The sequence below is a fragment of the Cajanus cajan genome, chromosome 5 (genome assembly GCF_000230855.2).
Source record: "Cajanus cajan strain Asha chromosome 5, NIPB_CcT2T_4, whole genome shotgun sequence".
Lineage (NCBI taxonomy): Eukaryota > Viridiplantae > Streptophyta > Magnoliopsida > Fabales > Fabaceae > Cajanus > Cajanus cajan.
Window position 1 is genome coordinate 17,185,020 of NC_138521.1, and position 26,644 is coordinate 17,211,663.

The following is a 26,644-nucleotide window of genomic DNA, read 5'->3' on the forward strand; positions in this document are numbered from 1 at the left end:
TTTTTCTTGTGATGGTGTGTCCCTTTATTTGTAGCTTGTTTAAGAGGGAATATTTTCATAGCCTCTCCAGGCCGTAGTATTTTCATAGCCTCTCCAGGCCGTAGTATTTTCGTAGCCTCTACAGGCCGTAATATTTTTGTAGCCTCTCCAGGTCGTAGTATTTTCGTAGCCTCTCCAGGCCGTAGTATTTTCGTAGCCTCTCCAGGCCGTAGTATTTTCGTAGCCTCTACAGGCCGTAGTATTTTCGTAGCCTCTACAGGCCGTAGTATTTTCGTAGCCTCTACAGGCCGTAGTATTTTCATAGCCTCTCCAGGACGTTTGTTGGTGCTGATGATGTGATTGCCCCTTGATGAGGATTATTGGTAAGTGGTGCCCTTGTGCTGGTGGCTAAAGGAGTAGATGGTTGAAAGAGATTCTAGTGTTGCCCCTACCATGTGAGTATTGTGATGCTTCTCCAGGCGCCTGCTTGTGGTAGGTTTTTTTTTTTTCTGAATTTCATTATTTTGTTTAGCTTCGACTCTTTCATGTTTGAAGCTTGCCTTTTTTTCTATTTTTCTAAATGCTTCGGCTTTTTCAACATTTGTGAAGCTTGCCTTTTTCTGATATCTTTTTTGCTTTTTTATTGTCATCATTGGTGGAGGGATCTATTCCCATGATGTTATTTTCTGGATCTTTATTGAGGAGTATTATTTTGGAAGCCACTCTTGGCTTTGGTAGGAAAACATTCCTGGTCTTGGCATTTTCGTGAATCTTCCATCATTTGGTTGAGAAGTAGGGCGCGATGGCCTCTTCATGCTTATGGGTTTGCTTATTTGGTTGATTCTATTCCACTATTGATATGTCTTTGCTTAGTGGGCGCATAGAATCACTTGGGGTTGCCATTTGACACCGCTTCGACTCATGCTTGGCTATTGAGCTTTTATGAGTGCTTTGTCTTGATGAGTCTTTCTGACCCATAGCAAGTAGAATGCATGGATGCATGGATGCAGTGAAAATGCAAGTCAAGAATGATTCTTTTTTTTTTTTTTTGTGTAACGCCCTTCCATATGCCCCTAACTCATATGCATGCGATGTAGTTTATGCTCATGTGTTTATTCCTAAAAATGCAATTCATTTTTTTTTATGTCGGGAAATTAACCTGTACGCATTAAGGTTAATGTTGACGATTTCTTTCTACCCATGTCAATCTTGATTACTATCGGGATATGTTCTTTTGAGCCCAAGCTTCAGTGGCTCCTTGACTATCCAGTCGATGTGTGGTCAAGCGTCTCTATCCTCTATTTGAGGACATCTTGGCCTTCCCTCTGTGAGTATTCACTGTGCATTTTCCGTGTATCTTTTCAGTGCTATTTTAATGCCATAAGGGTCAAGAGAAAAGAAGGAAGGAATGTTATTATTATTATTTTGTTTTCTTTTTCAAAAGGGTTGTTAGAAGGGATTTTTCAAAAAGGGTTTTTTAGAAGAGGGCTGGCCAAGGTAGGCTTTGGTGTTTAGGGTTATTAAACAAAATGTATTTGTTGCAAGGAAGCTATCATTGTGTTTTAGCCTTTTTGGAAAGTGGAGTGATGACTTGGGGTCGCGCTCTGATTGAATGATTCCCCTGAGCTGTCTTTCAATTTTTAACTCAAGTTGCTGCTTTAACGTCTTAACTTTTGCCTAGGTCACTCGGGATGTGTTTCCTAGCAGACATTTTTCTTTTTATCCTTACTTTTGCCTAGGTGACCCTTTTTGATTGTGGGCCCCATAGCAGATCTTGCCCTAATTTGCGCAGCCCCCATAGTGGGTTTCCTATCGGGCCTTCATTTTTGCAGCATTTGTGTGGGATGCCCTATTTTTATTGACCCCTAGTCATGTTTGGATTCTTGATTGTTCCTTTGTTATCCTTTCCATGCTATTATCGAGTAACATCTTTGTCGCAAATACATTTTGTTTATTAAGGGTTGATGGATGAGGCCTAGAGTGAATATTTAAAGGGAGAAGAGAAACGAAAGAGTGTTATGACATTTAAAATAGTACTTTCAATTTACACGTGCCCTTTTAGCAAAGTTCGAAGGCCTGGGCATGCCCCGAGTTCGTGATTCATACACAGAGAGATAGACAGAGGTTTCCCCCTAGAGAGTCATGAATGATTTGATAATTTCCAAAAGAAAACCTTTCCACTTGCTTGAACGTCGGTGTTTTGCATTTGGAGTGAAACCTTTGTGAATTCTTGCTTTCGAAGGGAATACTCGAGCCACCTTTCGATTCCAACTTAGATAGACATTTCTTATTTTTTTATATCACTACTTTTGCATAGGACGTATCCTATCAGGATTTTGATTTTTTTTTCACCCTAATTTTTGCCTAGGACGCCCTTTACGGGTTTTCATCCTAACGGGTTCTTGTATGCAATGCCTTTATTCTTCAATTGGGTTTTGTCTTGTAATTCCCTAAAAAGCAAGGATTCGTCCATTCTTGATCATTCCTCTTATCCCGGCAATTGTTGTTTCCGAATGGGAAAGTCTCGATGTTTGAATCGTCAATTTGGGCGTGTGATGCCCCCAATTACTGATAAGTGTTTCCCGATTTGATGTGTCAGGTTCGGATTTGATTACAGTAATTTTCATTATCCGGCTAACACGCACAAATTATATTTCCCTTATTCTTATTTATTATTTACAAGGAAGGCGTGTTATCTATATGAAACGTAAAGTAGGATGCAAAGATACATGAGAAATTCAACGGATATCATTCTCATTGATTTTTGTTTAGAGAACATTCTTTGCATACTATTATGTGTGCCTTCCATTTCTAATGAATGTATGCTAATGCACTATCCTAGAAGATGCATGATATTTATTTTCTGCTTAAATTTTATCATGTTTTTTACTAAGGGTTATGATGCATGATTTTCTTTTGCTATATTTTTTTGTTTTTTGTTTTTGAAATAAACTACCCTGTATGATGCTTTAGAGTTAGGGTATACAGAAGGGAGTTAAATTTTCATCATATTTTTTTTATTAATATCTATTTGTTTGTAAATCTTGTCCATTTAAAATAAATAAACACAAACAAATGCAACACACATATGCTCAAACAAATGTACACCCGCGAACAGTCACGTTTAAATCCTTGGTCTGTGGTCCTTTCAAGAAAAGTGCATTGTATAGGAAAGTTCTAATCTCACTGGTCTTAAGGCCCCCAAGGTGCCCCCATTATAGGGAACCAGTATCTCTGTCTCTGTCACCTGGCAAACTCTAAGGTCTATCGCAGTATTTCAGGCTAGAGTAACCGGTTATCACCTTGAGTGTGATTTCTGACAAGGCTCGCAGGCTCCAAGGCCAAACTTGGGCCGGTCGTACGTCAACCACTCCCTATGTTTATTACCCTCATGCCCCTGGGTGTAGGAGGAACTGTTGTGTGCAAAGGTTTGTGTACAATTTTTATTCAAACAAAAGCAGAATTTAAACAGGAAAATAGATATTAAAGCCACACAAATAAAATAAATAAAGTAAAGGGAAAAATATTTAAATTTTTATTTTTATTTTCTTAACATCATCAATTAAATGGGTTTGACCCTCTTTAAACTTCCCCAGTGGAGTCTCCATCTGTTGCAACCCGAAAATTTCCGATCTCGCGACTAATGGTTTAGACATCCTTTTGAAAATCTCATTAATTAAGGAATGCCCGGACACCAGACTAATCCTTAATTAATGGTTTTGAAAATAGGTTCTATGGAGTCGCCACCAATGTTTTACTCAAAACATTGGAAAAAGAAAAGGTTTTTTAAAGTCCAATAATGGCCTTGATAACCAGAATTGGGTTCGGGGGTCGGTTACGTGTAGGGAAGGTATTAAGCACCCCTACAACGCCCTCAATCGGTACCCTATGATGAAGTTAATGTGATAAGAAATAATAAATTAAATATTAGATCCCCTTTATGAATTACTATTTACATGCTTGAAATTTAAATTACACGGTCTACCCTAAAACGTCTACATGATTGCTCTTGTTATAACAAAAAAATAAGAAGTAAAAGAAAGAGAAGAAGATTAAATGAAATACCTCGTGGCAAGCTTTGTTAGATCTTCAAATATGAAAAATATAGGTGCTTTGTGGCAACCTTTCACACTACAATGCCTCACAAAATCTCAAGAAATACAAAAAAAGAGGGGGAGAGAGAAAAAGAGAGAAATTTCATGCTCTAAGTAGTCTGGACGAAATTTTGGAGTCTTGAGAAATGAGCCCAAGCTCCCTATTTATAGCCTTCAAAAGGGGTCCAGAACGGCCCGTTCCAAAATTGGAACGGCCCATTTTGGATATGGCCGTTACGTCTAAATTTTATAACTGGAACGGCCCGTTCTGAAATTGGAACGGCCCGTTCCGAAGATAAAATTAACACATCCTTTGGTAGCCTGGAACGGGCGTTCCAAATAAGTATCTTTAGGCTTTTTTTTATAACTTGGAACGGCCCGTTCCAGTTTGGGAACGACCCGTTCCAGTTAAAGTTTTAGCCCTCTTTTGAAGAGTTTGGAACGTCCCGTTCCAATTTAGGAACAGCCCGTTCCAAATTAGGGGTTTTGGTCCTTTTAGGAATTCGGAACGCCCCGTTCCAAATTCGGAACGGCCTGTTTCGATTTTGGGAACAGCCCGTTCTAGTCTTCTAAAATTAGCTTATTTGGGCTTTTGGACCTTCTAAAGTCCTGTCTTATTGTTTGCATGCTTTGGGAGGTCCTTCCCTTCATAACAGAGGTCCATTTCCTTGTTTGTATGCCCCTGGACGAAATTGGGTGTGTACAAGCATCAATTGCTCTATCTTATCAAAAGTTGAGTTCGAACCTTAGTACGAATTTTCTATCTCAAGTCGAGGTCGAATTCAAACCTAAAGGCAAACCACTTTAAACTAAGCCAAGTTTAACCGCGTCCTCAAACCACAAATACGGGAGAAATCTAAGCCTAACACATGAGCGCGAAACTCAGAGGTCAAATAGAACCATCAAAAGCGCAAGGATGAAATCTCAAAAAATGATATATACACGACAATGTTTGAAGAGTTCAACACATGAATCCAAAGGAAAGAAAAAAATAAGCAGAACAAAATAAACTAAGTTAATACAAAGATGGCCTAGGCGGAGGCATTATCACTCGAGCTGTCCTGGAGGTTGTCTTCTTTCACCAGCTTCCCAAAGCGCAGCTCCTTCTCCACATGCATCGCGGAGAGGTCGACTCCTGGCGCAAGTAGCCTCGCCTGACGAGCCGCCTTGATGAAGCCTTTCTTGTGCTCCAACAAGATATGTCACTCCGTCTCGACAAGGCACCTCTCCAGCTCTGCCTTCTCTGCGACCATCCTGGCAAGGTCCGCCTTCAGAGCGACAACCTCCTCTTCTTTCCCACCAAGAAGCACCTCGTCACAAAGACGCTTCTCGGCCGCCTCAGCTAGATCATTTTTCAGCGCAGTCACCTCGTGATAGACTATGGCCAAGGCCAAGGAATCCAAGAGGTGATATCATAAAAGAACCAAGAGGAATGAGATGATCTTAAAGACATTTTCATATGTTTGTACATATAGTAGTTTCTTTGTATAGACTTATTTTTGCCTTTGTATTTGTGAGGCACTTTACTTGCTTTTATTAATCATTGTATATTGATTTTAGGGTAGGTTACTTCGAGAGTTTATCTCCTTTTAACCTTTGTTGATACATTCATTTTATATTTTTTCAGTAGAGAAAAAGGGGTGGCATTTAGCAATGCTTGAGGGTGTGACTAACAATTGGGCTAGAACTAAGCCTAGGAAAAATTTTGCATATTAGACTCATCTTGCTCCTAATTTTTCATAGATTTGATTTAGCTAGGTCTCATCATCATATGATGAACCTAACTAAACCAAATCAAATATTTTTGAAATAAATCAAGTGAGCATTTTGAGACTTGGCCGCCTAGCTCCTTTCTTTGTTCTTGGCCGAAATTGTGAAGCTTCTCCTTCAAGCTTTGAAGCTTGCCTTCCAAGCTTCTAAACCTTGGTAGGTTAGGCTGACCTTACCATGGTTCTTAAGTGAACCATGGTCAAGGTTAGCTTCTCCTACAAGTTTTAGAAACCATAGATGGTTAGGCTAAACATTACCATGGTTCCTAGTGTACCATGGTTAAGGTTAGCTTACACTACAAGCTACCTCTCCCTATATATTTGTAAATCTGACCTAAACCTTCACTTTTGATGAATGAATTCAGAATTTCTCTTAGAATTCTCTCTTCTCTTAAGTCACGAAAATCGTGGAGACAAATCTCTCTAGGTTTCTCTCAAAGGAACCTCCACCTTTGAGCAAGGTTCCTTAAGCTTATCCATTCTCAAGGAGTGGCCGAACCTCCTCCATTGTTCAACCTCCATCGGAGCTTCTTGTTCAAGATCAAAACGTGTCAACCTCAAGAAATTTTTCGGTCCTTGCATGGAATGCATTGGAAGAACATCAATCATCTCCAAGTAGTTCCATCATTTTTGGTATCTAGAGCCTAGTGCTCTTGAGGTTTTGTGTTCTAACTTTTTCTAAGTGAATCTGTGTTGTATCTTCCTTCTCCTATGTCTAAATATGTGTTTGCTGCATGGATCTAAATTTTCTAATTTTTTTTTGATAGATCCTATATGTCACATAAGAAGAAATTGATTCATGTTTTTGCTTGTTCCTATTAATCCGTGAATCAATTATTTCGTGCTTTAGGTTCCTATACTTGTGCGTTTTGCTTTTGTTTGAGTCTCTCCATTCTATAACATGTGTTCGTGATTGGACTTCATTCACATTGCATTATTTTTATTTTTGAATCAATTGTTTTGTCATAGAAGTCATGTGTAGTCCTTTTAATGTTGAAAATTCCTAGACTAGCTTGTTGACCTAATTTTTTTGTGTGTTGTTTGTGTCTGAATATTTTTGTGTATTTTCTTATTGAATCTGAACCTTACCTATATGTGCTTTTGTTTTACATCTTTGTGTTCATAATTTGCTATTAGTTCTAGCTAATTTCCTAGAGTTAGGTTTCTATTAGTTAGAAGTTTTGTCAAAAAAATTACTAAACATTAATTCCTATTAGGTTTCCTTGAGTCTTATTGTGTGGCTGAAACTTTTAACAAATTTTATACATTAGAAACAGAGGCAAAACTGAGGTGTATGTGTTACAAATTCATGAGAAAAACCAAAGAAAATAGTGCCTAAAAATTTGACCTAAAAAAATACTATAAAATTGTGAAGCACTAGTGAAAACATGCTTGTGAACACCTCTTGTTTTGTGAAAATATTTTTGCTGCAGTTTTTGTAGCCTAAGGCCAAGACCTATAATTGTTCAAAAGGCATTTAAACTCCTGATTAATCAAAGAAAAATAAGTGAAAAATATTTTGCAAAAGGAAAAGAAAGAAAATAGAAAAAGAAAAAGTTAAAAGGAGTGAAAAATTTGTGTGAATTAGCTCTCGGTTTTGGTGAAATCTTTGCCTATTAATTTCCAGTCCAGCCACATATTTTGTGTCTTAATTTTGTTTCTAATCTTAGCTTTGATTTTGTAATCCATTCTAGTGCCTTTCATAGGTTATCCTTTGTGTGCTAGCTTTTTAAATTTGCCTTAATTTTTGCTTGTCATTTTTGTGGAACTCCTTCTAGTTTGTCTCATTTCATTCTACCAATTAGTGTTGCCATTATAAACTGTCCCTTTTCAGTTTTAGCACTAATATTCCAGCAATTGAAGGTGGTTGAGTGCTTCTTAAAAGGTGTAGGAGGCCAAGTCAAAGGAAGTCAACTTGAAGGCTTTGATGGTTGCTTAGGGAGCTTGTTCTCTCTTGGTGGAAAGCCTCTTGAAAACACCTAGAAGTAACCAAAGTCAAGGTTGCTTCTAAAAGAAGAGTGATACACTTGTGAGGGCTGCATGCTTGGTGGCTGGAATTGGAAGAGAAGGAGCAACAAAATTTTGAAAATTTTTGTGAACTTTAGAGACCAATTTTAGTGATGGAAATTTTTGTTACTAAACCTATTTTTCCTTACAAAATCCGTCTCTAAAATTTGTCTCTAAATAGTGGCTAATTTTTTTCTTTGAAATTATGTGCAGCCACTAATTTCATTTGATTGTGAATTTACATTTGATTTGGTGTGAATTTACATTTCATTTGGAGTGTGAATTTGCATTTCATTTGAAGTAAATTTGCATTTCAATTTTTTTCTTGTAATCTTTTAATTTTCCAATTTTTGTACAAGGCCTTTATTAAAGAGTGTCTTGGAGTGCCTTTGGTGTATCTCCATCTCTCCTTAAGTGTTCTAATAGTAATTTCCTTTAGTACTTGTGAGAGGGTCCTTGAAGGTCTTTGGTACCTCTCAAGCTCTCACATAGGTTTAATTGCTTTCCACGTCTAGTTTATGTTTTCTTGTCTTTAAGTTTTCAAGCAATTTATGTTTTAAGTCATTTATGTTTTCAGCAATTTAAGTTTTCAAGCAATTTATGTTTTCTTGCCATTTATGATTTCAAATCTTGATAATTGTACATAATAGGCACTTGTTTGTTATTTTCCTGGTATCTCCGAGCTCGAAGCCACCGGGACCTCGACAGCATTCCTCGCCTGCAGAAGACAATCCTAAGTCAGAAAACCGAGAAAAGGGCAATATAGAAGGAAAACCACAAAGAAAGGCACCAACCTTGGCAGCCTGGACAACCTGCTCGGCGGCCACTTAGGGAGCTCCGTCGGGTGGAGAACTCCTAGTAAGGTCGATCGCGTCGGCATCGGCAGCCTTTAAGGTCACCTCCTCAGCATCTCGAGGGGTAGAGGTCCCCCTGACCTCTTTCTCTCCCCTCTTTCTTTTTCTTCGGGTCTCCAAGGGGGCCACCTCCTCCTCCTGAGGTTCAGGGACCTAAATCTCGGCAACGTTATAGCGCGACTTCAACTCGCGCCACTTGCTTTTGCCCATTATGCCTGCAAATACAAGAATCAGATACGTCAATAAAAGAAAAAATTCTCGAACCTTGGCAACCAAGGAGGACGAGATACTCACTCTCTAGACCTCTCTCCTTGTACGCCGAGTTCGCAAGCGACAGGACGAGCTTGCAATCCAACGGACGAGGAAGCGCTTCTAGGTCTGTAATGGCAGCGGTGTCCGAGGCCGTCAATTGCGAATTGGCCGACCCGTTAAACCTAGCCGAGGCCTGCCACCAGTAAAAAGGAAACTTCGGCAACCCGCCGAAGTGGAACACCTCGTCTTTCAACGGGTCGACATCCTGGAGCGCAACCCGAAAGAACTCTTGTTTGAAATTTTTGTAAGACTAGGAGTAAAGAGAAAACAGTCTCCTAGCCTTACTACCACTCAGAGACGCCCAACCATAGGGAGGGATGCCCAGCTTTAACTGATAAAAATGGAGAAAAAAGGGCAAAGACAACCCTATCCCTAAGGTCGAACATAGGACTTGAAAAGCCCTCAAAAAATCCTAGCTGTTGGGGTGCAATTGGCAAGGAGCCGAGTTGACAAAATTTAAGAAATCACATTCAAATTGAGAAAAGGGTAGGCACACGCCCAAATCCCTAAAAAAGCACTGGTACATATAGAAGAAAGGAGGGTCAGAGGTACCCCCCATATAGACGTGCTCACCGGGCTGACAAGGTTCTAGCCGGATAAGCCTGGAAACGGAAGGTTCACAGATCCTATGTGATTTCCGCATCGCATTAATCTCCATGAACGATTTGAAGACACTTTGGAATTCCCCTACGCCACCCCTAACCTAGTCGTAGCCAGGGATGACAGGGAAGGGTTCCCTAGGCTAGTTTCCCTTCTTTTCAGCGGCCACCTCCATGCCGCGCGCCTTGCCTTTACCCTTGGCCGGCGCAGAAGGAGCGGCACCACTGTTACCAGCCATCAAGAATATGAAAAGATTTGAGAAGAAGGAGAGGATAGGGAAATTGAAGTACCTGGTACTCCTTTGACAAATGAAAGAACAATAAGGAAGGAGGAGAACTCAGTTGCCGAAAATGGCGACGGAGGAGAATGGAGACAGGGAAAGCGGAGATGGAGAGTGAACAGAGGAGAAAGAAACCGGCATGCGCAAGAAGCTAAAGAACGAAAAAGAGTAAAGTGAATGGGAAAGGGCGCGAGAGAGAGAAAAAGGGGTTTTCCAAATTCAAAACGGTAATAACACGTGTCAGCAAAGGGGACAAGACTGACGGCATATAAATGAGGCCCCATCATGATAAAGCACTGCCATCATTGCGTAACCGTCATCCCCATTAACGCGCGACCCACGCGTTTCGGGATCCGAAGCGATAGTTGTGACACATTGCAGCACAGGAGAGAAGCGTACGCGAAGGGTCACGGCCCCCTACCGAGCTCGGCATTAACTCCTTGACCCACGATCTTCGGAGCTCGGGGGGCTAGTGTACTATCCGTACTGCTATGCCGAGCTCGAGCTCGGCATCTCAGCGCAGCGTGACCTCAGACACGCGCCAGGCCACGTCAGCCTGACATCCAAATAGGTCATAAACTGATCTCAGGCCCAAGGCCCAACAAAACCCTAAATTCACACAAAGGTACGTGCATTACTTATACGAGACTTATACACCCACAAACACTAACTTTAGCATCTGAGTCTCTTTTGCAGGTACCACCCCCATCTTGGAGCAACCAGCATACCCAGCAAAGGAGGCTCACCGATCTTACCCAGCAGATTGTCCCCTACGACCGATCTCCGATAATCCTCCAGAGGCCGGATCACCAAGCCGACCTCCTCCTCTACCTGGTCGTGGCAGAAGGCGCGATCAGCGCAGTTATAGTACAAGAGCACCAAAAAGTGCAGGAAATTTGATAACGAAGTGTGTTAACGAAGTGTGTTGAATGTACCATTCATATGCAATAACTCATGTTTATTTCAAGAAATCTGATTCGCAAGAATCACAACCAAGAATCATAATGGTGCAGACGACAAATCAGAAAGAAGAGTATTAGAAGGCATGACTATAATGACATGTGCATAGATGATATGATGACTCATAATGGTGCATCCATGGGGAATTTGTCCCACTTTGTTTTCCAACGCGTAATAATGTAACGTTTCAACTCAACTTTCTTTTCGCATGACCGTTTATAGATGTCGTTCAAATGCCTCATTTATTTTAATTTTTCATTTCCTAATTTAGATAAATGTTCCTACATTTTCAAAACCCTAATACAAACTACGAGTGTTAATGAGGGAATCAATTACGATTACTGTTTCCTATTATATATTATGTATTTTAGGAATAGCAATCAATTTATTTATTACATATAATTAGACTTCCTACAAATTAGGAATTAGATTTATTCTATCATAAATAATTGAAAACATCTTTGTACTATTTATTGAGAAGAAGGGAATGAGATAGGCATCAAAGGCCAACTTTTCTGACATGGTATCACGAGTCCGGTTTTCTAGCCTGTAATTATCTCTCAGTCCGTTTAGGGCTCGTGCCTCTGGTTTGTGTCTCAGTCCATGCTTCTCTCAGCCGTTTAGGGCTCGTGCTTCTCGTTCGTGTTTCACTTCTTGTTCATGCTTCTGGTTTGAGGTTCACTTTTGTTTTCTCCCGTTCTTGTTCGTGTCTTCATGGCTATGGAGAATTTCTGTATCCGTTTCAGCGGCAAAAATTATGCTGCCTGGGAGTTTCAGTTCAAGATGTTCATGAAAGGGAAGGGGATGTGGGGTCACATTGACGGGTCCTCTACTGTCCCCACAGACAACGCTGCTTTGACAGCTTGGGAGACCAAGGATGCACAAGTTATTTCTTGGATTCTTGGTTCCATTGAGCCTCAATTGGTTAATAATCTGCGTTCGTTTTCGACTGCCAAAGCCATGTGGGATTACTTGAAGCAACTTTACAATCAAGATAATGCTGCAAAACGCTTTCAGCTAGAGCTTGACATTGCAAATTATAAACAGGGTGATATGTCCATTCAGGACTATTACTCTGGTTTTCTTAATTTATGGGCAGAGCATTCAGCCATCTTACATTCTAAGGTTCCTATCGAATCACTACCTGCCATTCAAGTTGTTTACGAGGTTAGTAAACGTGACCAATTTCTCATGAAACTTCGCCCAGAATATGAAGCTGCCCGTGCTGCACTGTTGAACCGCCATCTGGTTCCTTCTCTAGAAGTTTGCGTTGGTGAATTACTTAGGGAGGAACAATGCCTACTTACCCAAGGCTCCATGTCTGATATTTCTGATAATACGATCGCCTATTCTGCTCAAGGTCAAAGCAAAAGTCGTGACATGCGGCAGATCCAATGTTTCTCCTGCAAACAGTTCGGTCATATTGCTCGAAATTGCACTAAAAAATTTTGCAACTACTGCAAACAGCGTGGTCATATTATCACCGAGTGCCCCACAAGACCAGCAAAACGTCCCTTGAAAGCCTTTACAGCCACGGCTGGTTCAGCATGTCCCTCTTCTGTTCCTACACCCTCCGACAATAGTGTTTTGACTACGGATATGGTGCAACAAGTGGTACTATCTGCTCTTTCTGCATTAGGCATCACGGGTAAGTCTACTGCCACTTCTTCCCCTTGGTTTGTTGATTCTGGGGCTTCTAATCATATGACTGGATCTCCTAAACATTTGCACAATGTTCACTCTTACAATGGCACCGAAAAAATTCAAATTGCGGACGGTAATACTCTTTCTATAGCTGCTATTGGAGACATTAATTCTTTCTTTCGAAATGTACTTGTGTCTCCTGGTTTATCGTCCAATTTAATCTCAGTTGGTCAATTGGTGGATACTAATTGTGATGTTCATTTTTCTCGGGCTGGTTGCTTGGTGCAGGATCAGGTGTCGAAGATAGTGATCGCGAAGGGGCCTAAGGTGGGGAGATTGTTTCCGCTTCAATTTACTTCTCCTAGTTTTTCATCCTTTGTTTGTAATAATGTTCCAAACACATTTGTGACTTGGCATAAAAAATTGGGACACCCAAACTCTATTGTTTTGTCGCATTTAATAAAATCTGGTTTGATAGGCAATAAAAATATTATTTCTTCTTCGTCACTTCCTTGTTCTGTGTGTAAACTTGCCAAAAGCAAAACTCTACCTTTTCCCTCTTCTGCTCATCGTGCTGATAAATGCTTTGATATTATTCATAGTGATGTTTGGGGTGTGTCTCCTGTTTTATCTCATGCTCAATACAAATATTTTGTGACATTTATTGATGACTATAGTCGATATACTTGGGTTTACTTTCTTAGATCCAAAGCTGAGGTTTTCACCATGTTTAAGACCTTTTTAGCTTATGTTGAGACCCAATTTCACACCAAGATTAAGACCTTGCGTAGTGACTCTGGCGGGGAGTATCTTTCTCATCAATTTCAAAAGTACCTTCAACAACATGGGATTATCTCTCAACGCTCTTGTCCCTATACACCTCAACAAAATGGCATTGCAGAACGTAAGAATCACCATTTGCTTGATGTCACTCGGTCCCTACTTCTTGATGGCTCTGTTCCACCTAAATTTTGGGTTGAAGCCTTATCCACGACTGTTTTTTTGATCAACCGTCTTCCCTCTCAGGTTCTTGGGCTTGATTCCCCTTACTTTCTTCTATTTAAGGTTCATCCTGATTACCATAATCTCCATCCTTTTGGCTGTGTTTGTTTTGTCCACTTACCACCTCTTGATCGTCATAAACTTGGGGCTCAATCTGTCCAATGTGCTTTTCTTGGTTATAGTTCTACTCACAAAGGATTTGTGTGTTATGATGCCACTACTTCTCGCTTACGCATATCTCGGAATGTGGTTTTCTTTGATCATCAATATTTTTTTCAGTCTCCTATTACTTCTAATGGCTTTGTTTCCCTTCCAATTTTTTCTAGTGGTTCTCGTCCTATAGAACGCTTTAAACCAGGTTATGTTTATGTTCGGCGACAGCCTACCCCGCCCCTTCGTGATGCTGATTCGCCACCTGAACCTGCTTCGTTAGCAGAACGTAGATCCCGACGCATTATTCGTCCCCCAGATAGGTATGGCTTTGGGGCTATTTCTCTTAATGCTACTTTATCTGGTATATCTATTCCTACATGTTATTCACAAGCAGTTAAAGATGCTCGTTGGGTGAAAGCAATGCAAGAGGAGCTTCAAGCCTTACAGGAGAATTTCACATGGGACATTATTCCTTGCCCACCTAGTGTTAAGCCTATCGGCTGCAAATGGGTGTATTCTGTGAAGTTGAATTCTGATGGCACTCTTAATCGTTATAAGGCTCGATTGGTCGCCTTGGGTAACAAACAACAATATGGGGTGGATTATGACGAGACATTTGCCCTAGTGGCAAAAATGACTTCCATCCGCACAATTCTATGTCTTGCTGCCTCTCAAAGATGGCCACTTCATCAAATGGATGTGAAGAATGCCTTCCTTCATGGTGACCTCATAGAGGATATTTACATGACTCCACCTCAGGGCTTGTTTTCTCCTTCCCCTAACGTGTGCAAGCTAAAACGCTCTTTATACGGCCTACGACAAGCACCTAGGGCATGGTTTGAGAAGTTTCGATCCACTCTTCTTGGATTCTCCTTTGTTCAAAGTCAATATGATTCTTCTTTATTCATTCACCATACGACAACTGGTATTGTTCTTCTTCTCATTTATGTTGATGATATGGTAATTACGGGTTCTGATCATACATCCATCCAGCATCTTAAAGAGCAGCTCAAGGCTTCTTTTCATATGAAAGACCTCGGTCCTCTTCGTTATTTCTTAGGTCTCGAGGTTTCCATGGACTCTACAGGTCTCTTTCTCCATCAACATAAATATGTTGAAGACTTGATTTCTCTCGCCGGTCTCCACTCTACTACACCAGTGGATACTCCTCTTGAGATTAATGTTAAATATCATCGTGATGAGGGTGATCTTCTATCGGATGCTTTACTATATCGACAGTTGGTAGGTAGTCTTAATTATTTGACGATTACCCGCCCTGACATTGCTTTTGCAGTCCAACAGGTGAGTCAATTTATGCACACTCCACGTCATCATCATTTAGCTGCTGTTCGTCGCATTATACGCTATCTGAAAGGTACCTCTATGCGTGGTCTTTTCTTTCCCAACGATTGCCCAACTACCTTGGTGGGATATAGTGATGCTGATTGGGCTGGTTGTCCTGATACTCGGAGATCCGTCACTGGTTATTGTATGTTCCTTGGGCCTGCATTGATTTCCTGGAAAAGTAAAAAACAGTCTCGTGTCTCTAAGTCCTCCACCGAATCTGAGTATCGGGCTATGTCAACAGCTTGTTCTGAGATTATTTGGCTTCGTGGTCTTTTGGCTAAGCTTGGATTCCCTCAAACAGATGCAACACCTCTCCATGCTGACAACACTAGTGCCATTCAAATTGCTACCAATTCAGTCTTTCATGAGCGCACTAAGCACATTGAAGTGGATTGCCATTCTATTCGAGAAGCTTTGGACAATCATGTTATCTCCCTTCCTCATGTCACCTCTCAACTTCAGCTTGCAGAAATATTTACCAAGGCTGTTCCTCGTCCACGACATCAATTTCTAGTTCACAAATTGATGCTTCTTGATCAGCCGCATCAATTTGAGGGGGGATGTTAATGAGGGAATCAATTACGATTACTGTTTCCTATTATATATTATGTATTTTAGGAATAGCAATCAATTTATTTATTACATATAATTAGACTTCCTACAAATTAGGAATTAGATTTATTCTATCATAAATAATTGAAAACATCTTTGTACTATTTATTGAGAAGAAGGGAATGAGATAGGCATCAAAGGCCAACTTTTCTGACAACGAGTACTCGTACTAACTGTATGCCCAACACTCAAACCCTAACCCAATGTCTTCTCTTCTACTATGCGCCCAACACTAAAATTGTAATCTCAGTGTCTTCTCTACTACTGCAACCATGGTGCTATACCATGTTCGAACATGCCCAACCAATGTTCGTAGGTATTATCATTTTGTGAGTTCCTTTTTTTATTTTACATAAATTGTAAACCATTTACTTACACCTTTTTCATACTCGAATCCCATAGTCCCACTAAACCAAGCCTATGAGGAGGCTAACTTCCAGGTTGCACTTCATAGTGAATCGATAAAAAAATTGCTACGTACTTTACTTGTGTTATTCATAACTACACTATGAACAGTAATAACAATTTAGGGTTTTGATAATTTTTTTCAGGATACATCGAAAATTCCAAATTTCTTTTTCAACAAATGGGGAAATGAATTGACTAGCAAGGTCGTTGCCGAAGACCAATTCGGAAATACCTATCGAATTAAGGTTAACGTCTACAGCAAGTGAAACAAGGGAGTTATTTTTTTCGGTGATGGGATAAAAAAATCGTGCAAAGCTATTCCCTAGAGAAAGCCAAGTTGATATTTTTTCAATATTCAGGTGATAACAAGTTTGTTTTCACTGTCTGCGCGTGCTTTACTCCTATTACTCCACCAAATATGCCCCCTCGTCATTTAACAATATTGGTTGCTCGTCGAGAAATGGAACATAATGACAGACAATTGTTATGGTCATCTAATATTACACTTTCAAGGAGCCCCTGGGAAACCACTGGTAATATTGGTCGTTGTTTAACATATTTGTTTTCTTTTTTATTATTTTGTTTTGAATTTTTTTTGTATGTCATTTAGGGTTTGACATATTTGTTTTTCTTTTTCATTGCAGCCAATATCAACTGACACTGTAATGAATTATCCGAATGGTTGTCCAGACTGGGTCAATGTAATTCTGCCAAACGAGTCCAAAGCTATATGGCATATCTTGTGGTATCCATACCAAGGACCGTTTTCAACAGGATGGTATGACTTCCAGCATCTTTGCAAATTTAATGTGAATGATAAGGTCAACTTTTGAAGGAAGGAATGAGGAGAGGTTTTTGAGGTTACCGTTACCCGTGCCTCATCTGTGTCTCTACCATTACTCTTATCTATGAAACTTGTTAATGTTATTTGTTTTTGGAACTTTAAGTGGTCCTACGTCGACTTGGTTAATATGTGCATGTTACATATATTTTTTTGCTATCAAGGATCAACTTTTTTTGCGCATCGGTTCATCTAAGGAATGCATGTGATTAAACTATGCCGCCATTATGTTATCTGTATACATATGTTTTTATGTTTACTTGTTTACCATGTAATTCATAGATAGGTCAAATCTTGTCCAATGTGATATTGGCTTGCAGGCTTAAACAACTTACGATATTTTTAAACTATGACTTAATGAATGATGAATTTTCTAATACACTGTATCTTATTTATTTTCATTCAAATTTTATTTATATTAATTTTATACTTTAGGGTTTAACACAATACACTAGATAAATATTTCACGTACATAAATCTTCTTCATATTTTATATTTTTACCCAATAATTTTAGGCTTTATGTTTACCTATACCTTAAACTTACATTTAGTATCAATTTTTTTGTTAAATATCTTATAACTTCCTAAACTACTCAAACCCTAACCTTTTACTTAAAAATGACTCTTGTTATTATAAAATTAATTAATATTTATATTATAGTGTGTCAAAACTTATTTTTATTTTTACACTTAATATCAGAAAATAATTTTTTCAATCAAATTTATAATTAAAAATTAACGACAATAACAATTTTTTTTATTTCTATTACTTCTGTCATTTATGTTTTAACCAATTGCTAAATACATAAATTAACTTTATGAAATACCTTATTTATTATCTTATTTTATATTTTTTATATTATTTATTTTAAAATAGGAATTTTTTTTACTCAAATTTTTAATTATAAAAAAATCCCACTAACATTCTATTTTTATTTCTATTTCCTTTGTCATTTGTATTTTAACCAATTACTAAAGATACATAAATTAAATTTCAGGGTTACCTTATTTATTATCATGTTTTATATTTTCTCTATTTGTTAAAATATCTATTTTTTGTGTAACAAAATTATAAAACATATATATTTTGTATAATTTAATATATCAAAAAAAATTTATTTGTTACAATCATAATATTTTGTATACATTGTTATCATTAAAATATATTTCAAACATTTAAATCAATCATTTTTGTGTAATTTTATAACTTTAATTTCTAATAATATTTTGAATCTTATTATAATTTTTTAATGCTACAAAAATCTTTATCTTCCAAATTATGCATCTACTATAAAAGTATAACAATTATTTTAACGGAATTTTTTTTTTATTCTTTGCACTTCTAACTTACTTTAAATTTAGCCCTACTCTTCATCTTATTCGCTTCAATAGTTAAAATAAAAAATTACATAAATAAGTTTTGTACATTAATTTTTTCATTTACTTCTATATTTTTGTTAACAAAGATATTTTGCTAATAATAATAACAATTAACGAGTCTTTGTAATTCATACAATTGTTCACATGCACATGAATCTTTCAAATAAAATATGTCATAATATTTAGTTACATAATGTTAATTTCATACAACTAAACAATGTTCCATACACAAATAATTTGAGTACTACATAATTTCAAATGTTACTAGGAACCTTCACCCATATTACTAGGACCACAATCCATATGCATCACACGATAAACCAAATCATGCCAACGACCATGATGATTATAAGTCAAAGGAAGAGTATAATTTGATTATAACCATCAATAGAAGTTGTACCAACATTAACACTTGCCTTTTCCTTCAATCACAAATGTCATTCAATTTTTTTTATTCTATTCGTTATAATTTTCACCAACACAAACAAATGAAACTTTTTTTTATAAATAAATTAAACATAGTACTTACTTTTTTATACTTGACTTGATTGATTGCACACTTGACCAACCAATTGAAAAGGACAATTCACTGTGTCATCACATTTCAAAAATAACCAAAAAAATACAATCATAAATAACAACACTTTTCATAGCAAATTAAATTTACTTGTAATTAATAATTGTAACAGTTACAACCATGGGGACAATATCCTTTACCAACTCCATTTTTGAGGATCTTTGTTGCTGACCCTTATCACCTCCACCAAGTCTAATTTGCCTTCTATGTATCTATAAATCATTTTTTTTAAAATAAATTCAAAATGTGTACTTCAAAAAATATAACCTAAAACTTAAACCAAACACATAGACACATCATGTTTCTTATTACATAATTTTGGGAACTTGGTTCTGCATGTGTACTGTGTAACACCCCAATTTTCAAAAAGGTTATTATTATTATTATTATTATTATTATTATTATTATATGGTATTTGGTCATAATTATTTTAATAATTATAAAGGAATATTATTTTGTATGTTTTAAATAATTATTGTTTTGGATAATTATTTTGTACATATTAAATAAGTATTTTTATTAGCATTTTTAAATAAATATTTATATGTTTTAAGAGAAGGTTGATTTTATATGATATTTTGTTATTGAAATTATATTATTATATTTTGGGTCAGAAATATATTATTATTATAGAGGAAAAATATTTTATAATATACATGCATTTATTTTATTTAATTATTTTTGAGGAAAAATAGAAGTGGGTTAGAAGAGAAGGAAAATGGGTTGGGTTGACCCAGCCCAATGGATTAATTTTAAGAAAGGAGTCAGGTAGCGTTAACCCTATCGGCCTCATTTGCGTTCTGAAAGGTTAAAAAAAAAAAGAAATAAAGAGCTCTAAGGAAGAGTATTCAGGAACGATCTTAGATCACACCAAGAGTATTCATCTTCTGCTCATCCAGGTAAGGGGGAGTGAGAAACCTCGCTCGAGGTGTGGGAATAATTGTTGGGTAGTCGGATTGGCCCCCAATCCCTTGCCTAATGCATGCTTCTAGGAACATGCAAAGTATGAATATTTCTGTCGTGCCTTCTGATTGCTTTGTTGTGTTCCTTGTTGGATGTGATGCATGAGTATGTGGTTAATTTTAAAAATAAATATATTTTTATATGAATTAGAGTGCTATGTGGATTCCTATGGGAAACCCTATGAGAAAACGGGAAAAGTATGAATGTTTTCTATTTTGCCTTTTGATTGTTCTGTTGTGTTTCTTGTTGGATGTGATGTATGAGTATGTGATTAATTTTGAAAATGAATATATTTTGATATGAATTAGAGTGCTCTGTGGGTTCCTACGGGAAACCCTATAAGAAAACAGGCAAAATATAAATGTTTTCTGTTTTATTTTTTGAATGTTTTGTTGCGTTCCTTGTGTGATGTAGAGAGTAAATATGTATTTGATTTCAAAATTAGATATGTTTTGATATAAATTAGAGTGCTCTATGGGTTCCTGTGCGGAACCCTATGAGGAACAATTATGAGTATGACTATGTGAAATATGAACAAATGACATGATTCATGATGTGAATGAGAATGTGCTAATGTGAACACTATGACTATGAAGATATGAAATGTGATGAGATGAGATAATCCATGACTATGAGAATGTGAAATGTGATAAGACATGAAATTCCATGACAAGTGAAGTGATGAGTCCATAAGGTTGTGAACGTGTGACATGCATCATGTGCATATATGAGTTAACCAGGTGTACCTTTTGGTCACCAAGTGATTTAACAAGCTAACCAGGTGTACCTTTTGGTCACCACGTGATGTAATAAGCTAACCAGGTGTTCCTTTTGGTCACCAAGTGATGTAATAAGCTAACCAGGTGTACCTTTTGCACCTGAATATTGTGTAGCTATGGTTGTGGTTGTTATGATTCGTGTGTGTGTTGCCTAACTGTTATTTCTACACCTGGAACCGAGTGAGATGTTTCTCACTCCCTTGTTGTTCTTTGTAAATGTATAAATTGTGTTGCAGATGATCATCAACACGAGGATGTTAGTGATGAGGCTTAAACTTCAGTTGGGCATTCTCTGATAGGATATGTGACATCGGGGCATAACTAAATTTAGTTTAGGATTCCTTATTGTTATTTTGTTTTTGGAAAAGATTCATTTTGCTATAAATTCCGTATTTGACTATATTTGAAGTATACGAATGTGAATCCTCTACTCTTATGTTAATGGATTTATTGTTTTAATTATAAAGATTTTATTTAAACCAAGAATATGTTTCATATATATGTCGGGGTAGAGGGTGTCACATTTAGTGGCATTAGAGCAGGTCGATCCAATCGGCCGTGAGTTATGTACTTATCATGATTCTGTTGTGTACTCTGACAGTATTTTGTTTTTTGTGTACTTGGATGATGCTTTGATAATGATGATGATGATGATGATGATGTTCTCCTTGTGTTGATATTGTTGAGTTTGACACTGTTAGATTATGTTGTAATTAGAGGAATGATAGATAGTGTTAGCTAATATCATTATGACTGCTCTTCTTCATTCTTATGATTGCTTATTTGTTTTGATACTCCATGCTTACGTAAGAAGTAGTGGTTGGGTGGTATCACTTGTGTTGCGAGCAAAGGTGCAAGTAGTAGTGGACGAAGTATCATGCTAATTAACTAGAAACTATTGGAACCTTAGGTGTGAGTGAGACATTAATGTGTTGAGTTTATTAAGGTTTTACGGTTGATTGAGTTTCTAAAATCTATAGTTGTAGCGATTGAATCTTAAGAGGTTATATGCTCAGAATTGGAGTTGAGTGTTCTTAATGAAAGGTTGAAATGTCAGTGATTTCCTTGAGTTTTGGTGCTTGGATGTTAACCTTTTATGGTTTAGGTTGCATGTGGATTTTATTTCAGCTCTAAGTCTTTTGTGTGGAATATGTGAATTGTTTTGGTTTAGGATTGTAGTGGGAAGCTTGGATATGAGTTTGGGATGGAAAGAAGTGAGTTTGGAAGTATTATAAGGTATTTTCGCGGTCTTGGACTTTGGTGCACTCTTTTGTTGTCTGGTGCAGGGGATGATTTCGCTGCAGTATTGTCACGCCAGTAAAAGTGCTATATTGACAGAATTAGCTTCTGAGGTCTTCATAAACTTTGTAGCTTTGGATGTTATCTTTCCAATGGCACCAGAATCATGTAAAACAGAGATCTAGAACTCTAGTTATGGTTGTTTTAGTGAACAAAGGTCTAGTTGTAAGCGCTGAATATATTTGCTGCTGCTTTTGAAATTTTTAGCTAAGAAGATGATCTTTTTAGAATCTCATGTCTTCATAAGAGTTGTATCTTATTCTCTTAGATTTCTTTTGAGGTAGGTTTGAGAACATTTGGATGATTATAACTCTCTATTTATCATTTTCTTTGATAGTTGTTGAAGGGATGTGTATGGTATAATGATATTGTTGAGTTATTAGGCAATGCAAGGATAAAAACTAATTTTGTTATGATGTTCTGAGGTGTTGTCTCGTGGATTGAAAGTTTCTTTAAGGTTGTATGATGCTATGTGGTAAAGGTTGTTCATGTACATGCTATATGGTGTAAACAGTAATTGATTTGTACATGCTTAGAGATGGTATATATGAAGGTTTAAAGTAGGTATCCTAATATGATTTGATATGCATGTATGTTGATATGTGGATAGATGACCTTAGGGATCAATTAGTGAGGTTAGGATTTCCTTGGGTTAGCTCATAATTATTAAAGATTTATTTAGTAAATTTCTAAGATACCATTACTTTTGACTAGATCGACTAGGGAGAGTGTTGTCTTTGTGTGAGATAGTAAGTGTGAGAGTAGTTTCCAAACTCTTAAGGAAAGATTGATTAGTGTTAATACTACTAGATTTAGTAAGTCTTTTGTGGTATATAGTTGTGCCTCTAAGATGGGTTTGGGTGGATTGTTGATGCAAGAAGGAAAGGTAGTAGTTTATGTTTCTAGGCAATGGAAAATTCATGAGAGGAATTACCTTACCCATGACCTTGAGTTAGTAGTTATGATATTTACACTAAGATTTGGAGACAATACCTATACGGTTCTAAGCTTGAGGTATTTAGTGATCATAAGAGCCTTAAATATCTTTTGACCAAAGGAGTTGAATATGAGACAAAAGAGATAACTGGAATTTCTTAAGGACTAGGATTTTGATCTTAGTTGTCATTTGGGTAAAGCCAGTATGGTGGCTGATGCTTTGAGTAGAAGACCTCTAGATATATCTTCCCTTATGGTTAGAGAGATGGATCTTTTGGCTCGGTCTAAGGATTTAAGTTTGGCTTATGAGGTCACCCTTAGTAGTGTGAGACTAGGTATGACTCGAGTAACAATTGGATTGTTGAAGGAAATTGGAGAAGCATAATTAGTTGATTCATTTTGGTGACAAGACATGAGGCTATAGGACAAGGTAGTGGATAAGAGTTGCCTTGGGTATAGATGAAGTGGTAAGACTTGGAGATCGATTTTGTGTACCTAGTAAAACGTGCCACATTGCTCATCTCACTATCATCATTCCCTGCCTCATATGAAGAAATAATTGAACTTTTGACATCCTTCATCCAACGCTTGCATATCAATGTTGTAGGAAAAGAGGTGATATGATCTAGCTGCATTGAGCATATAATATGGCCACAAGGAATTCCATAAGATTCAAATAACATACAAAAAAAAATTTACATTCTTCTTTATCATACACAACTTCATGTTTACAATGTTGTTCAAAGTATTTATCCACCTTAAATACTACCTTGTTACCATTTTCAGTTCTCTCAACTACATTCATTGCACCAACATCAAGTATCTCAGCTTTTACTAACTTGAAAACATGTCGTGTATATAACTTTGCAACCTGTTTCTCAATTTTTAGAAGCAAAGTCGTCAAAACAGGTTCTGTATAAAATGAATTAAAATCAGCAATCAATTCATTGTACTTGTAATCTCTTAAAGATTGTTCCAAATTATGCAAAAACTCAACCATAATATTTTTCCTCCTCACATACGTTTTAATACAATTATTTACTCTTTCACACAAAGACGTTGTTTTAATACCAACAAAAAATTTATCTTGTAGATAAGCATTTGCCCACATTCACCTTTTTTCATACGTTTGCAAAATCTAGTTGTTGCCTTCAAGTTGGTTTCTACTAACCATTTCCTTTCGAAATGTTTCAAACTTTTCAGGAGTAAACTTACCATACATTGCCTTATTAAAATCACCTAAAAATTTGCAATTCTTCATATTCTCACAAGCATTCTTTTGTAGATGCCATGCAAAAAGTCTGTGTTGCAATAGAAAATACTTGCCTAATAGCCTCCCTCATAGCCCCATCACCATCTGTCACTACCCCCTTAGGTTGCTGAAGAGACATTGCTTCCGAAAAAGCTTCTAACACCCACTTAGTATTTGTGGTTTCATATGAAATCAAACTAGCACCAAATATTACAGTTTTCCCATGATGATTTTTTCTAGAAAATATTATCAAAGGCTTGTTGTATTTGTTCTTCTTGTAGGTACTATCAAATGCAACAACATCTCCAAAACATTGATAGTCAGACCTACTAGTACCATCAACCTAAAACAAATGTTCCATTTTTCCATCGCCTCCTACCATATATTTAGCATAAAATATTGGATCATTATCTGTCTTGCCTTGAAGATAACTTAAGGCAGCCAAAACATCCCCATCTTGGATTTTAGAATGTCTATATCGCTCAATGTGATTAAAAAGGTCTTTCTTATTAAACCCAATGCCTAAATGACCTCCTTTTTGGTCCATCATGTATCCTATTATATGGCATGCTCTAACCATATCTTCATGAAAACAATTAACTTGACCCTTGTCATTACTCGAAAATCCACGATAAGTCTTATAGAAGGAATTCCTCATATGGTGCACTTTCCACACATATTGTATGAATATATCATCTCTAATGATTTTCCTCATGTGTTTCTTGTAGGCGATATTGTTTACGTGAAAAAACCACTTGATTTGAGGACAAATCCTTTTGAAGAGGGAGGTGATGATTGTAGACCCCTAAAATTGTCCGGGTCGGAAATAAAACTCGAAGACCCTCAAAGATCGAAGGAAAGTCAGCCAGAAGGACTCCTAGAAGACCATAGGATGGCTATCTGTAGGTTTAGAGGTCTTAGAGTAGCTTAAAATAAGAAAGTGGAGGGAATGAAGCCCAATACGGCCGTACTAAACTTAATACGGCCGTATTGAAGCTTCAATACGGCCGCAGTGAACTCAATACGGCGTATTGAAGTTTCTGAAACTTCAATACGGCCGTACTGAAATCAATACGGCCGTATCGAAGCTTCAATACAGCCGCAGTGAACTCAATACGGGCGTATTGAAATTTCTGAATTTCAATACGGCCGTATTGAACTCAATACGGCCGTATTGAAGTTCAAAAATTTCAATACGGCCGTATTGATTCCATAGCCCGTATTGCGCCTGTTCCCTATAAATATGGCGTCATTTTGACGTCATTGGACACTTTTACACACAGTTTTAACCCTCTTCTTGAGTATTCTGGGTTTTTTTGAGCAGTGTTCTGCCTAGAAATCACTCGGAGAGTTGATCCGACGAAGTTCTTGAGTCACGAGCCATTTGCTTGAGTCTCGAACCTAGTCGAAGGGAAATCCTCCGGATTTCCATAGTTAAAATTTTATAGGAGGGAGCGAGCGGTCTTGTAGAGGGAGGGAACGCCAAAACGCTTCCCAATTTCTGTCAAGATATATAAGAAAGCACGCTTCAAAGGTTTATCTCTTTAAAGTCCCTTCTTTTACCGCTTTCTGTGTGTACATATTTAAACTGTCATCATGTAGATAGTTAATTCATAATTGCTTAGAATAAATAGGGGTAATTTAGTAATTTTGCATTATTATTCAATAAATAATCTGTCATAGGGAACCCGAAAGGGGCGCTGTGGGGTGCTAACACCTTCCCCACGCGTAACCGACTCCCTTACCCAACTCTGGTTGTAATGGCCGAAGTTGATTTATAAAATCAATTGCCTTATCCCTTTTTCCAATGTTTTGAGTAAAACATTGGTGGCGACTCCATGAACCCTTTTACTACGAAAACCACTAATCCATGGAGGGTCCCGCTTGGGATTAACATGGATTGGTGAGACATTTAATAAATAAATTGGATAAGATCGACAAGGTCTCAGTTTGAGAACAAGTCGTTCTAATAATCCAATACATTTTCAAAACTAAAATAAAAGCGAGTCCAACCATCCATTCGCGAATGCCGAAAGCCCGTTTCGGGCCGGTGGCGACAGATGGCGACTCCACTGGGGAAGCCTCGAGAGTCAGTCCCATTTAGTGACAGATTATTTTTAACAAATAATAGTTAAAATTACTTTATTACCCCTCACTTGTATGATAACATGTTTATCTATTTGGCTTTAATAACTGTTGTATTTTTAAATTTACGCAATTGTTTGAAATAAAAACTGCACACAAACCTTTGCACACAACAGTTCCCTCTATACCCGGGGGCATGAGTGATTAACCATAGGGAGTGGATGTTAGTACGGCCGGTTGTCGAATGGGTCTATAGGTGCCCGTAGACCGTTGTCGGAAAACATCACTCAAGGTGATAACCATGAACTTGAGTCCGACGGTGCGTTGGAGCTTTCCATCGACCTACGATGAGAGGAATTGGGTCCCTATAATGGGGGCACCTTGGGGGCCTCAGACCGGTGAGAACAGTTAGATCCACCTTGAATATGCACTTTTCTGCAGGATACCCCTACCTCGTGATTCGCTCGTGACTGTTCGTGGATGAGTGAATTGTTTGTGCATTGTTTATGTG